Raw genomic sequence first — 9,821 nt, 5'->3', positions numbered from 1 at the left:
TTTTTCGTCTGTAATTACAGACGGATTTTCAGACGGATTTTCCGTCTGTAATTACAGACGAATTTTCAGACGGATTTTTCGTCTGTAATTATAGGCAGATTTTCAGACGGATTTTCCGTCTGTAATTACAGACGAATTTTCAGACGGATTTTCCGTCTGTAATTACAGACGAATTTTTCGACAGATTTTCCGTCTGTAATTTAAACTTTGGAAAATCATGATTACAGACAAAATATCCATCTGTAAATCCGTCTGTAAGGTAAAATAGAATTTTTTTTACTTTTTCTAATTACAAAATAAACTTGTTTTCATACAAAATAAATATAAATTTAATACAAATTTTTATCTAATTTATATTCGAATATTTATAATATTTCAAAAAATAAATAAATTCATCGTATTATCAAACTAAAAGAAAGGTACTATATTAAACAAGCAAGTCAATATAATTCAAAGCATAAAGAAAATGTATTGATACATCAACTATAATCCTCAATATATTTTTCAACCATACTAAAACTATCAACCATACTAAAAGTTGTGTTATTCTCCATATTAAAACAGAAATTAAAAAATGCCAAAAATCTCTATATCAGTTTAGACCTCAATTACAACAATCTCTCAGGTGAAATCTCATCTTCTCTTGGGAATTTATTGAAATTAGAAGCACTTGATCTTTTCCACAATCAACTCACCGGAGAAGTCCCTCCACAAGTTAGTGACATGAGCAGCTTGGGAGTGCTTTAATATTTAACTGTGTGTTAATTAATAAAAAAATAATATGTTATACATTGTTTGATTTTTTTTAATTTAGTGTTAATTAGATTAACTCTAAAATAGTTATTAATCGATTTTAATAATCTACTTTCTTCAATAAATCAGACATATATACTGAATGTGATCATAAATATAATATAATAATAGTCAAATCCACCAACAAATATATTGGCTATTATCACAATATAAAACAAATTAAATATAAAAGCTATTAGCACTTATAAATTTATAAAATTGCACTGTCTTTGATTCGTGCAAGGATTTACTTATCAAATAAACTTAAAACATGAACAAAAATATTTATAAAATGGACCTAGCATTACTTGAAAGAATCATAAAAAATAATCAACTTACCTTATCATCCATGAGAATCATTTCTATGTAAGTCGTCTTATTCTTGTCAAATTTGAATGAGACTTTCCATAACCTTATAATTCTTGCTTTTATTTTTCAAATTTTTTCATTACATAATCTACTATAGACAATACTGTTGATAGAATCGTAGTTAGTAGCCCTTAGGTATGAGAAATAATAAACAGAAGAAGATCTATGTTTGGGTACGAATTTTTTAGATGATAAATAATTGTAACAATTCACTATTAATCCTTATATATATATATATATATATATATATATAGACACACACACACCCACACACACTAATTATACATAGTAATAATTAACAAATATTTTCAATGGAGATACTTGCTACAATTAGATTTTATTAACCTCTATGATTAATTCAATAGAGATAGTTACTCAATATATATGTTATCGACATTACTTATATGCCAATATGTTTAGGAAAGAGCTAAAAGAGGAGATATAAATATATATAATATTATTGCTATATAGGAAGCATACATAAGTTGCTATATTTTTTTATTATATTATACAACTTAAAATTATAGTATCATGTTATTATTAATTCTAGATACTTACTATAATTATATCAAATTTAATTATGACTCTAAATAAATAAAATAGATAACATTCAATATTATTTTTTTCTTTTTTACATTCAATATTTACTATAATTATAAAAAGTAAAATAATTAATAAAAAATATGAGCAGAAAATAAAACATATTAATTAAAATTCAATTTGTTATCTAATTAATTTTGTATCCATACAATATAACTTTACGAAAATGTTATGAATAATAACCTTTTTTGTTCTATAAAAAAATACTATATGTAGCCTTTAGTATTACAAAAATAATTATAAAAATTAATTATTGATATTGATATTAATCACAATTGATTATTGATACCCTAATTTTTTTAAAATATATTTTACTTTTTTAAAATATAATGCATGTACTGTGTAGACCTTTATTATTATTATTATTATTATTATTATTATTATTATTATTATTATTATTATTATTATTATCAAATTAAATGGGTCACTATTAATGTGTGCATTAACTATCTCCTAATAAAATTATTGCACTTAAATGAGAATTAGAACTATATCAGTTGATATAATTAGAATGATTAAAAATATCGATGATTGATAAGTAATTTAATAACGCATTAAATATTGATTTGATATAATTATAATAAAGATATTTTCTTAAATTAATATAATCATGCATTATTCATGAGATAATTGTAATATAATTAGAATCAATTTATTTGAGAGAAAAAAAGAGTTCATGTGTACTTTCCAAAAATTATAATAACTTTTTTATTTATGTATACAAATATATTAATTTTTTTAAATAATTATATATATATAGATAAATAATTATTTACATATACATAAATAAAAAAAAATATATGAACTATATTTTGTTAAACTCCATCTTATCGGTTATTAAAAATATTTAAATCACATGTATTAATTATTTTTTTGTTATAATTATTTTATTTTATATATATGATTATTTTTTATTCAATAATCGTGTAATAATTTTTTATTTTTCATATGTATATATATATATATATATTTTTTTTTTTTCAATTCCGACTCTATTGATACGTATATTAACAGTTTTTTTTAATAGTGATGTTTTAATTCAATTTGAATTACAATTATAATTAATTGATTGATAAAAATTATAATAAATTGTATGATATTTAAATAATTCCAAATCAACTAGTTGATATAATTAATTTATTATAATAAATTGAATTTAATGAGTTAAAAAAATAAATAAAAAATATCATCAGAAATATGTCACAACATTTTTATCATTAAATGCAGAATTTAATTTTTATATAATAAAATAGATATTTACGGATTATTATATTAAATATAGACTAAAATATATATTAACTAAGTTATATAATAATAACAAGTTAGATTCTAAAAAAATATATTTTTTATTGATCACTTTTAATTAACAAATATAGTAACTAATATGTAAGAAGCAGCTAATGTGGTTTGCACATCTGTTGTCTCCGTGTGTACACGTTTGAGAAAATGTGTGGCTGAGACAGTAGTTACAATTAAATAAAGAAATTAGGATTGTAATTAAAGGGATAATAGGCAATTAAAAAGTTGGGAGTAGCGCATGCTTTGCTTTGCATACACTATTAGACACCAAGCTTATGCTATGAGAAAAGGAAGTGCCTTTTTCAAAAGTGATTAGATTAAATTATTAGACAAAATAAAAGAATTACCAAATAAATGAAAATAAAAAAGAGGGACACTGTCCACTTAGAAGAAAAGATTGTCCCTTGCTTTGCCATTAACAATCAAAGTGCGTGTTACTTTAAAAGAGGGTTTGGACTGTCTTAGATTTAGTTGATTGTCTCCACTTCATAGTTCAAATAAAGTCTCCATTGGTAGTTTGCTACAGCAATGTTCCGATCCATAGAAGTATAAATAATCCCTGGTATAAAAATATAGGGATTATTATCAATTTCAAACACCAAATTAAAGATTAATAATAAAATATACGATGACTTTTATTTGTCCTATATTTATAGTCGTTTGTTATTTTATTTTATTAAATAAAGTCATTAATTTTAATTTATTCATACTACTTCAAATTTCTTTCTTTAATAATGATTTATCCAAATAGATTTGGAAAAGAAAACAACTCATATAGGTTTGTGATGTAAGAATCTTATATTTTAGTTTTTTTTTAAAATAACATGAAAGCAGAGTTCTTACAATTTAGTTTTTTTTTTTTAATAACATGAAAGCAGAGTTTAATTTTGTATCAAAGATAGAAATATGATTGAAAGTGTATAGTAGTAGTTAGAGTAATTAGCAGTGTATAATAGTGGTTAAAATAGTTAGTTTGTTATTTTGTTTTAATTAGTGAATTGTCAATTAGTTAGGACTCTTTAGGCTTTAGTCTTCCTTGCTTCTGCTATATATATATATATATATATATATATGGCTTTACTCTCTGATAATTTTATTATTTTAGCAAACACCGATTTAAATTCAAACAATTTAATCATTAATTCAATTCTCTCTCAATTCTATAATTAAAGACTTTTCACTTCAATTCAAAACAAATTAGGTGAAAAGAATCACAAAATCTTGTAACAGTAAACTGTTACAGTAATTTAGGTAGCGTTTGTTTGTAGAGACACGACAGAACAGGACATTGAGACAAAGACAATAGGACAGAGACATTAAAAATTATGTTTTGTGTATCGTGTTTGGATACGATGGATAGGACACTAATGTAATGTCCAGTATTATGTTTGGATACACATGGACAAGACTAAAATATTATATAAAATGACTAAAATAGTCATGTGATTCCAAATTTTTTAGTATAAACTAATTTAATAAATAATGAGAATACGTAAAAGTACAGACAGTGGAAACTTGAAAAAAATATTTGAAGCAGTCAAAAATTTTAATAAAAAATTATATAATAGTATTTATATTAAAATAAAATTTATAAATATAATTATTTTTTTTAATTTATTATTAATATGTAAAAATACATATGGTTAATATTAAAAAAAAAATCTGAGTTTGATTAATAAAAAGTTTCATTTAGGTTAATAAGCCAAATTAATTTTAAATACAAAATCAGTTTTAAAAAAAGAATCCATTTTTAAATGGAAAAAAAATTAATTTTTACATATAAAAATCTATTTTTATTTAGAAAATTAATTTTTTTTATCTAAAATTTTATTTTTCTTTTCAAAAAATTAATTTTTCTTTAAATTATATAAAATCAATTACAATTTATAAATTATTTTTTAGCATTTTAAAATATCAATTTTACCTTTATAATATTTATCTTTTAAAAGTCTCCAGACTAATTATTTTTGTTATTATTTTTATTATAAATCAAATAATATAATATAAGGTTAAAATGATGTTGAAGTAAGAATGATAAGAAAAAAGAAATTATCCAGTCCAATAAAAATTTTTATAAAAAGGAGAGAGTATCTGAGAAAGAAAAAAAGAGAAAGAAAAAGAACGTAGAGATAGAAGAAGAGCATGGCGTAAAAAAGGTACTTTCTGAGAACAACGCAAAATAGGAAAAATAAAAAGGGATAACAGTGGAATAATAAAAAATAGCACCATGGACAAAAAAGAAAAAAATTCATAAAAACAGTCCGTGTCCATCTTCCAGATCCCGTGTCCATCATTGTCCTTCATAAAAGAGTGGACACAAAAGTATAAAAAATTGTCCCGGAGACAATATGTTCAGTGTCCATGTCTTTGCTTCCAAAAGCTTTTTAAGAATGTGCTGTCCATGTCTCCGTGTCCTGTCTCTGAAAACAAACGCTACCTTATAGACAAATTTTGGAAGATCATCTACACAAAAATAATATTTTTAAAATGTATGATAATTAAGAATATTAAGTTGCTGGCATTGAATCTTCTAAATACACAGTGAATTCAAGATGATTAGAATCTCATTTTTTGGTTATTGGTCTTGATTCGATTTTCAAATCTAAAATGATTGATTGTGAATATAGCTATCAAATTTGGGATAAAATTAAAGTCTACTTTGCTAAATTCACCATGTTCAAAATTAAACAATTGAAGGTTCAGCTCAAACTCACAAAAAAATAAGATTTTTTTGCTGTTGATTATGTCACTAAAATCGAAAGTATTGTAGATTCTTTAGTTGCATTAGGCAAACCTCTCAAATTAAAAAAACAAGTTTAGGTAATTCGATAGATAATGATCACTACTGTTAATTCTAAACTAACAATGTTCTCTCTTTGTGAAGTCGAAAATATGCTATTTACTCATGAGGAGATGCTTAACAAAATTGGAAAGCCTGAAAATCTTATGGTACAAGCCAATCTTGTCTAGAGCTTTTTTTTCTTCAATTCCATCATAAATGCATGGTAATGGTGGTAGATGAGGTAGAGGGGCTCAAGGAAGATTTGAAAGAGGAGGCAGATTCGGTAATTTTAGGCCACAATGCTAAATCTGTGGTAAATTTGGTTATATAGTTTGGCATTATTTTTATCGTTTTAATTAAGAAATTTATAAGATCCTGAACTTTTATAAATTAAATAATGTGCTATTTATGATTCATTATGTTTGTTTAGAATTTTATTTTTAAAAAATTTATTTTATTAAAAATAATTAAATTAAAATTATGATTTAATTGAATTTAAAATTAATTAAAATTTATAATTTTTTTAATAATTAAGTATTTTTTGATTTAAAATTTAAAATTTTAGTAATTAAAAAATAATAAAAATTTTATATAATTTAATTTAAATAATTAATATATAAAATTTAATACTTTAACTTTTTTGAACAAAAAAACTAATTAAATTATTAATTATTTTAAAACTGTTTGTAAATTGACAAATAAATAATATTTTTAAAATAATTTTAATTTATAAATTTAATTCTAGTTACTATTTTATATTTTTATTGCCTAAATTTAATTCCGTTGTCGTCGCTGTCGCAGAAGGGAGAGAGAAAGACCGAACAGAAGAGAGAGGCGCAGAAGAAAAGGAGGCGCGCGCCGCCATCGTCTCTATCGCTGCCGTCGGAGCTTCGATCACCGTCGAGGAAGGTCCCATCGTCGTTACTGCATGCGAGAGGGAAGAGAAAAGCGACAGAGGAAGAGCCATTCCTCCGCTGCTGCCACCATTGTTGCCATCGCTGGAGATTGCGGTCGCCGTTGCCGATGGTAGTGAACCAAGATGTTGTCCTTGCTGCCAGAACTAGTTGGGTTGGTGCTGCTGCCACTGGTAAGGACATTCTTGCTTCTGATTCTCGTTCTTCAGATTGTTGGAGATGCCGTCGCCACCGCGTGGTTGCTACGGCTGCCGCTGAGACTTCCTACCATCATTGGATCTATTGCCGTTCCATTTCCTTACTCCTCCCTAATTATAGTAATTTTTCTTGCCTAAAACCATCCCTACTAGTGTTCTATTATCCGTTGTTGAGGTTTTTGAGGTGATAACGTCTTAGGATTGGGTTGGGCCACTGCGATTGCTGTAATACCCTAACTACCAAAGCTCACGCTTCCGGCTGCGCAACTCTGATAGCTTGGACATTACGGCGACTTTTATACTATTTAATACTAAAATATGAGCCTGTTTGAAACTTTAAACCGCAATACCACTCTCAAAATACTTTCATCCGATAACATACATCCATAGATACCATACAACTTACATAAACTCATAAAGAGTACATACATATATATATACATACATATCTAAATAGTAACACAAGCATTATCCAATACAATTCCTATCCCTATTACAGAATATATCAAGATAAAGGCGAGGGTACAATGAATAATAATCTAAAGCAATACAGAGCATTTCAACAACTAAATAAACTCTTCGTAACTTCTGCGCCCATATCCTGAAAGGGGAAAAATGTAAGGGGTGAGAACATCATCCTCGAAAGGGTTCTCAGTAGAGGGTTTTTGGGAATTACTGTAATAGGATACGTGAAGATAACCGCACCAGTGATTCATAACCGTCTTATGCCTCTTTTCAAAAACAACGGTTTACAATAAAAGTAAAGTCAGAAATCTTTTCTGAAAGAAGAACCGTTCAATTCTCAAAAACTCAAAAGCCTTTCAAAACGGTTTACCTATGCGGAACCAAAATAGCCTTTCATATTTTATTCCAAACCAGAAACACAAAACCGAAATCAACCATCAGTTCATCTCATTCCAACCACGGCCCTAGGCCCAAACAATCCAACAACAACCAATCACCACAATCCAACAGAGTCCCAGTTGCAAACACAGATAGGAAGTTCAAGCACAAACAGACAGTTACAGCAAGTAGAACGATTAGCAGTTAATCACATAGGCAAACCAAGTACAATATGCACACCCAAACAATGTCACATAGATGCATATGATGCATGCCTGTCCCTAGTGGCTGATGATATCATCTGTCGGTTATAGAGCCAACCCGACAAGTCCTAGTAGCTAACCATTGGACTGTCCCTCTATCGTGTCTCCCCAACTCGAGTTATACTCAATATAAACTTGATCATAATCATGATCCATATCCATCACCCTCACTGGTGAATATTTATGGGGGTGAGCTCATCCGGGAATTTCACAGTGCCCGGCCACCCTGACGACATAGGGTCAAAAGAGCTTCGAGTCTCAACCTGGAGCACGTGGTGGCTAGCCACTGCTTTCTCCCAGGGAAACTCTTATCTCTGATAGTGGAAGTGCAACATCACAACTTATCAATATCTCAGCATAAATGCTTTCATTCTCAATCATGGATCAACATCCATCTCAGCCATCCGGCTCACGGTTCAATCCAGAACCAGCCAATATTGATAATCACACACAGCCATTCCGGCTCACGGTTCAATCCAGAACCAGCCCATAATAAAACAACACTTCCACCATTCAAAATCATCAAATTCATGAAATCGGCAGTTAAGCCATAAATCATTTTCTCAATTCATTTCACTTTGAAATCAAGTTTCAACTCTTTTCAGCCTTGGCTTTAAAGATCTCATTTCTCAAATCATCTCAGGCTCATAAGCCACTTTTACTCAAGGTAAATTCCCCTTTTTAAAACAATGCCACTCTCGGCATCCTCTTTCCAAAACTTCCATAATCATGGCAAGTTAAAAATCTCTTTGAGATATTCAAAATCACCCATCCAACAATGGGATTTTATAACAAAGTTTCTCGGTAGAGTCCCAAGTCTTTAGGGGAGAATAACATGACTCATTTCGCCAAATTCATTTAAAATCATTAAAACATTGGCTTTCCGATTTGAGTAATAAAATAGGGTCTAAGCCCAACCGAGTCACGTAATCATTTACTTCTTTCAAAGCCGTTTCCTTTACTTAGGCAAAACCAACTTCAACCCCCATGATAAATTCTAAAGCGTTTCGACTGTTCAAAATTGCCTTAGTCTTGCACGAATTCAGAATTCAAAGAGTACTAACCTTTCTCAAAACATTTCAAAATGAAACTTGTCAATAGACATTCAGGTACTTTCAAAATCATTAAAATCTCTTTAATTGAAACCCCCAAGTCAAATTCAAAGGCATAAACCCTTTTCGCATTCAAACAGCTTTAAAACACAAGTTTCATCTAAATAACTTTCTCCTGTAAGAGATACAATGCCTTTCTTACGAAGCAAGACTAAATCACAATTTCCTCTTTAATAGTTCATTTCAAAAGCATGAATCATCCTTTACTTGATAATTCAAATAAAATAGTAGAAGTCTTTACTCATCATTTTTCCAAACAACCTTTCAATAAAGACTCAGATTTTATAGAAATTTCGGCAGCACCTCTCCTAAAACTTGGACTTTGCCACCCGGTTCGGGTCCCAACAAAATAGTCCACAATCCTTTTCAACAGCCCAAAATCCAAAAATCAGTTCAAGACAGGCCAAAATCCAACAGTCATCTCAATTCCATATTTCAAGAAAACCATTTCAAAAATCAAATCATTATCCGTCGAATAAACTCATTTCTAAAGTTTCAAAGAAACGGTTCGGTAACAATCATTCATCAAAACCAGAGCATTTAAAGCAGGCCAGGCTAAATTCAAGAGTGTATTCTATTTTTCACATTCTCAAGAAAATCCATTCAACTCAAATCCATTTCCAACGGATTAAACTCAATTTCAAAGCTTT

The sequence above is a fragment of the Arachis hypogaea genome, chromosome 9 (assembly GCF_003086295.3).
Source record: "Arachis hypogaea cultivar Tifrunner chromosome 9, arahy.Tifrunner.gnm2.J5K5, whole genome shotgun sequence".
NCBI classification, from domain to species: domain Eukaryota; kingdom Viridiplantae; phylum Streptophyta; class Magnoliopsida; order Fabales; family Fabaceae; genus Arachis; species Arachis hypogaea.
This window is presented reverse-complemented; position numbering follows the sequence as displayed.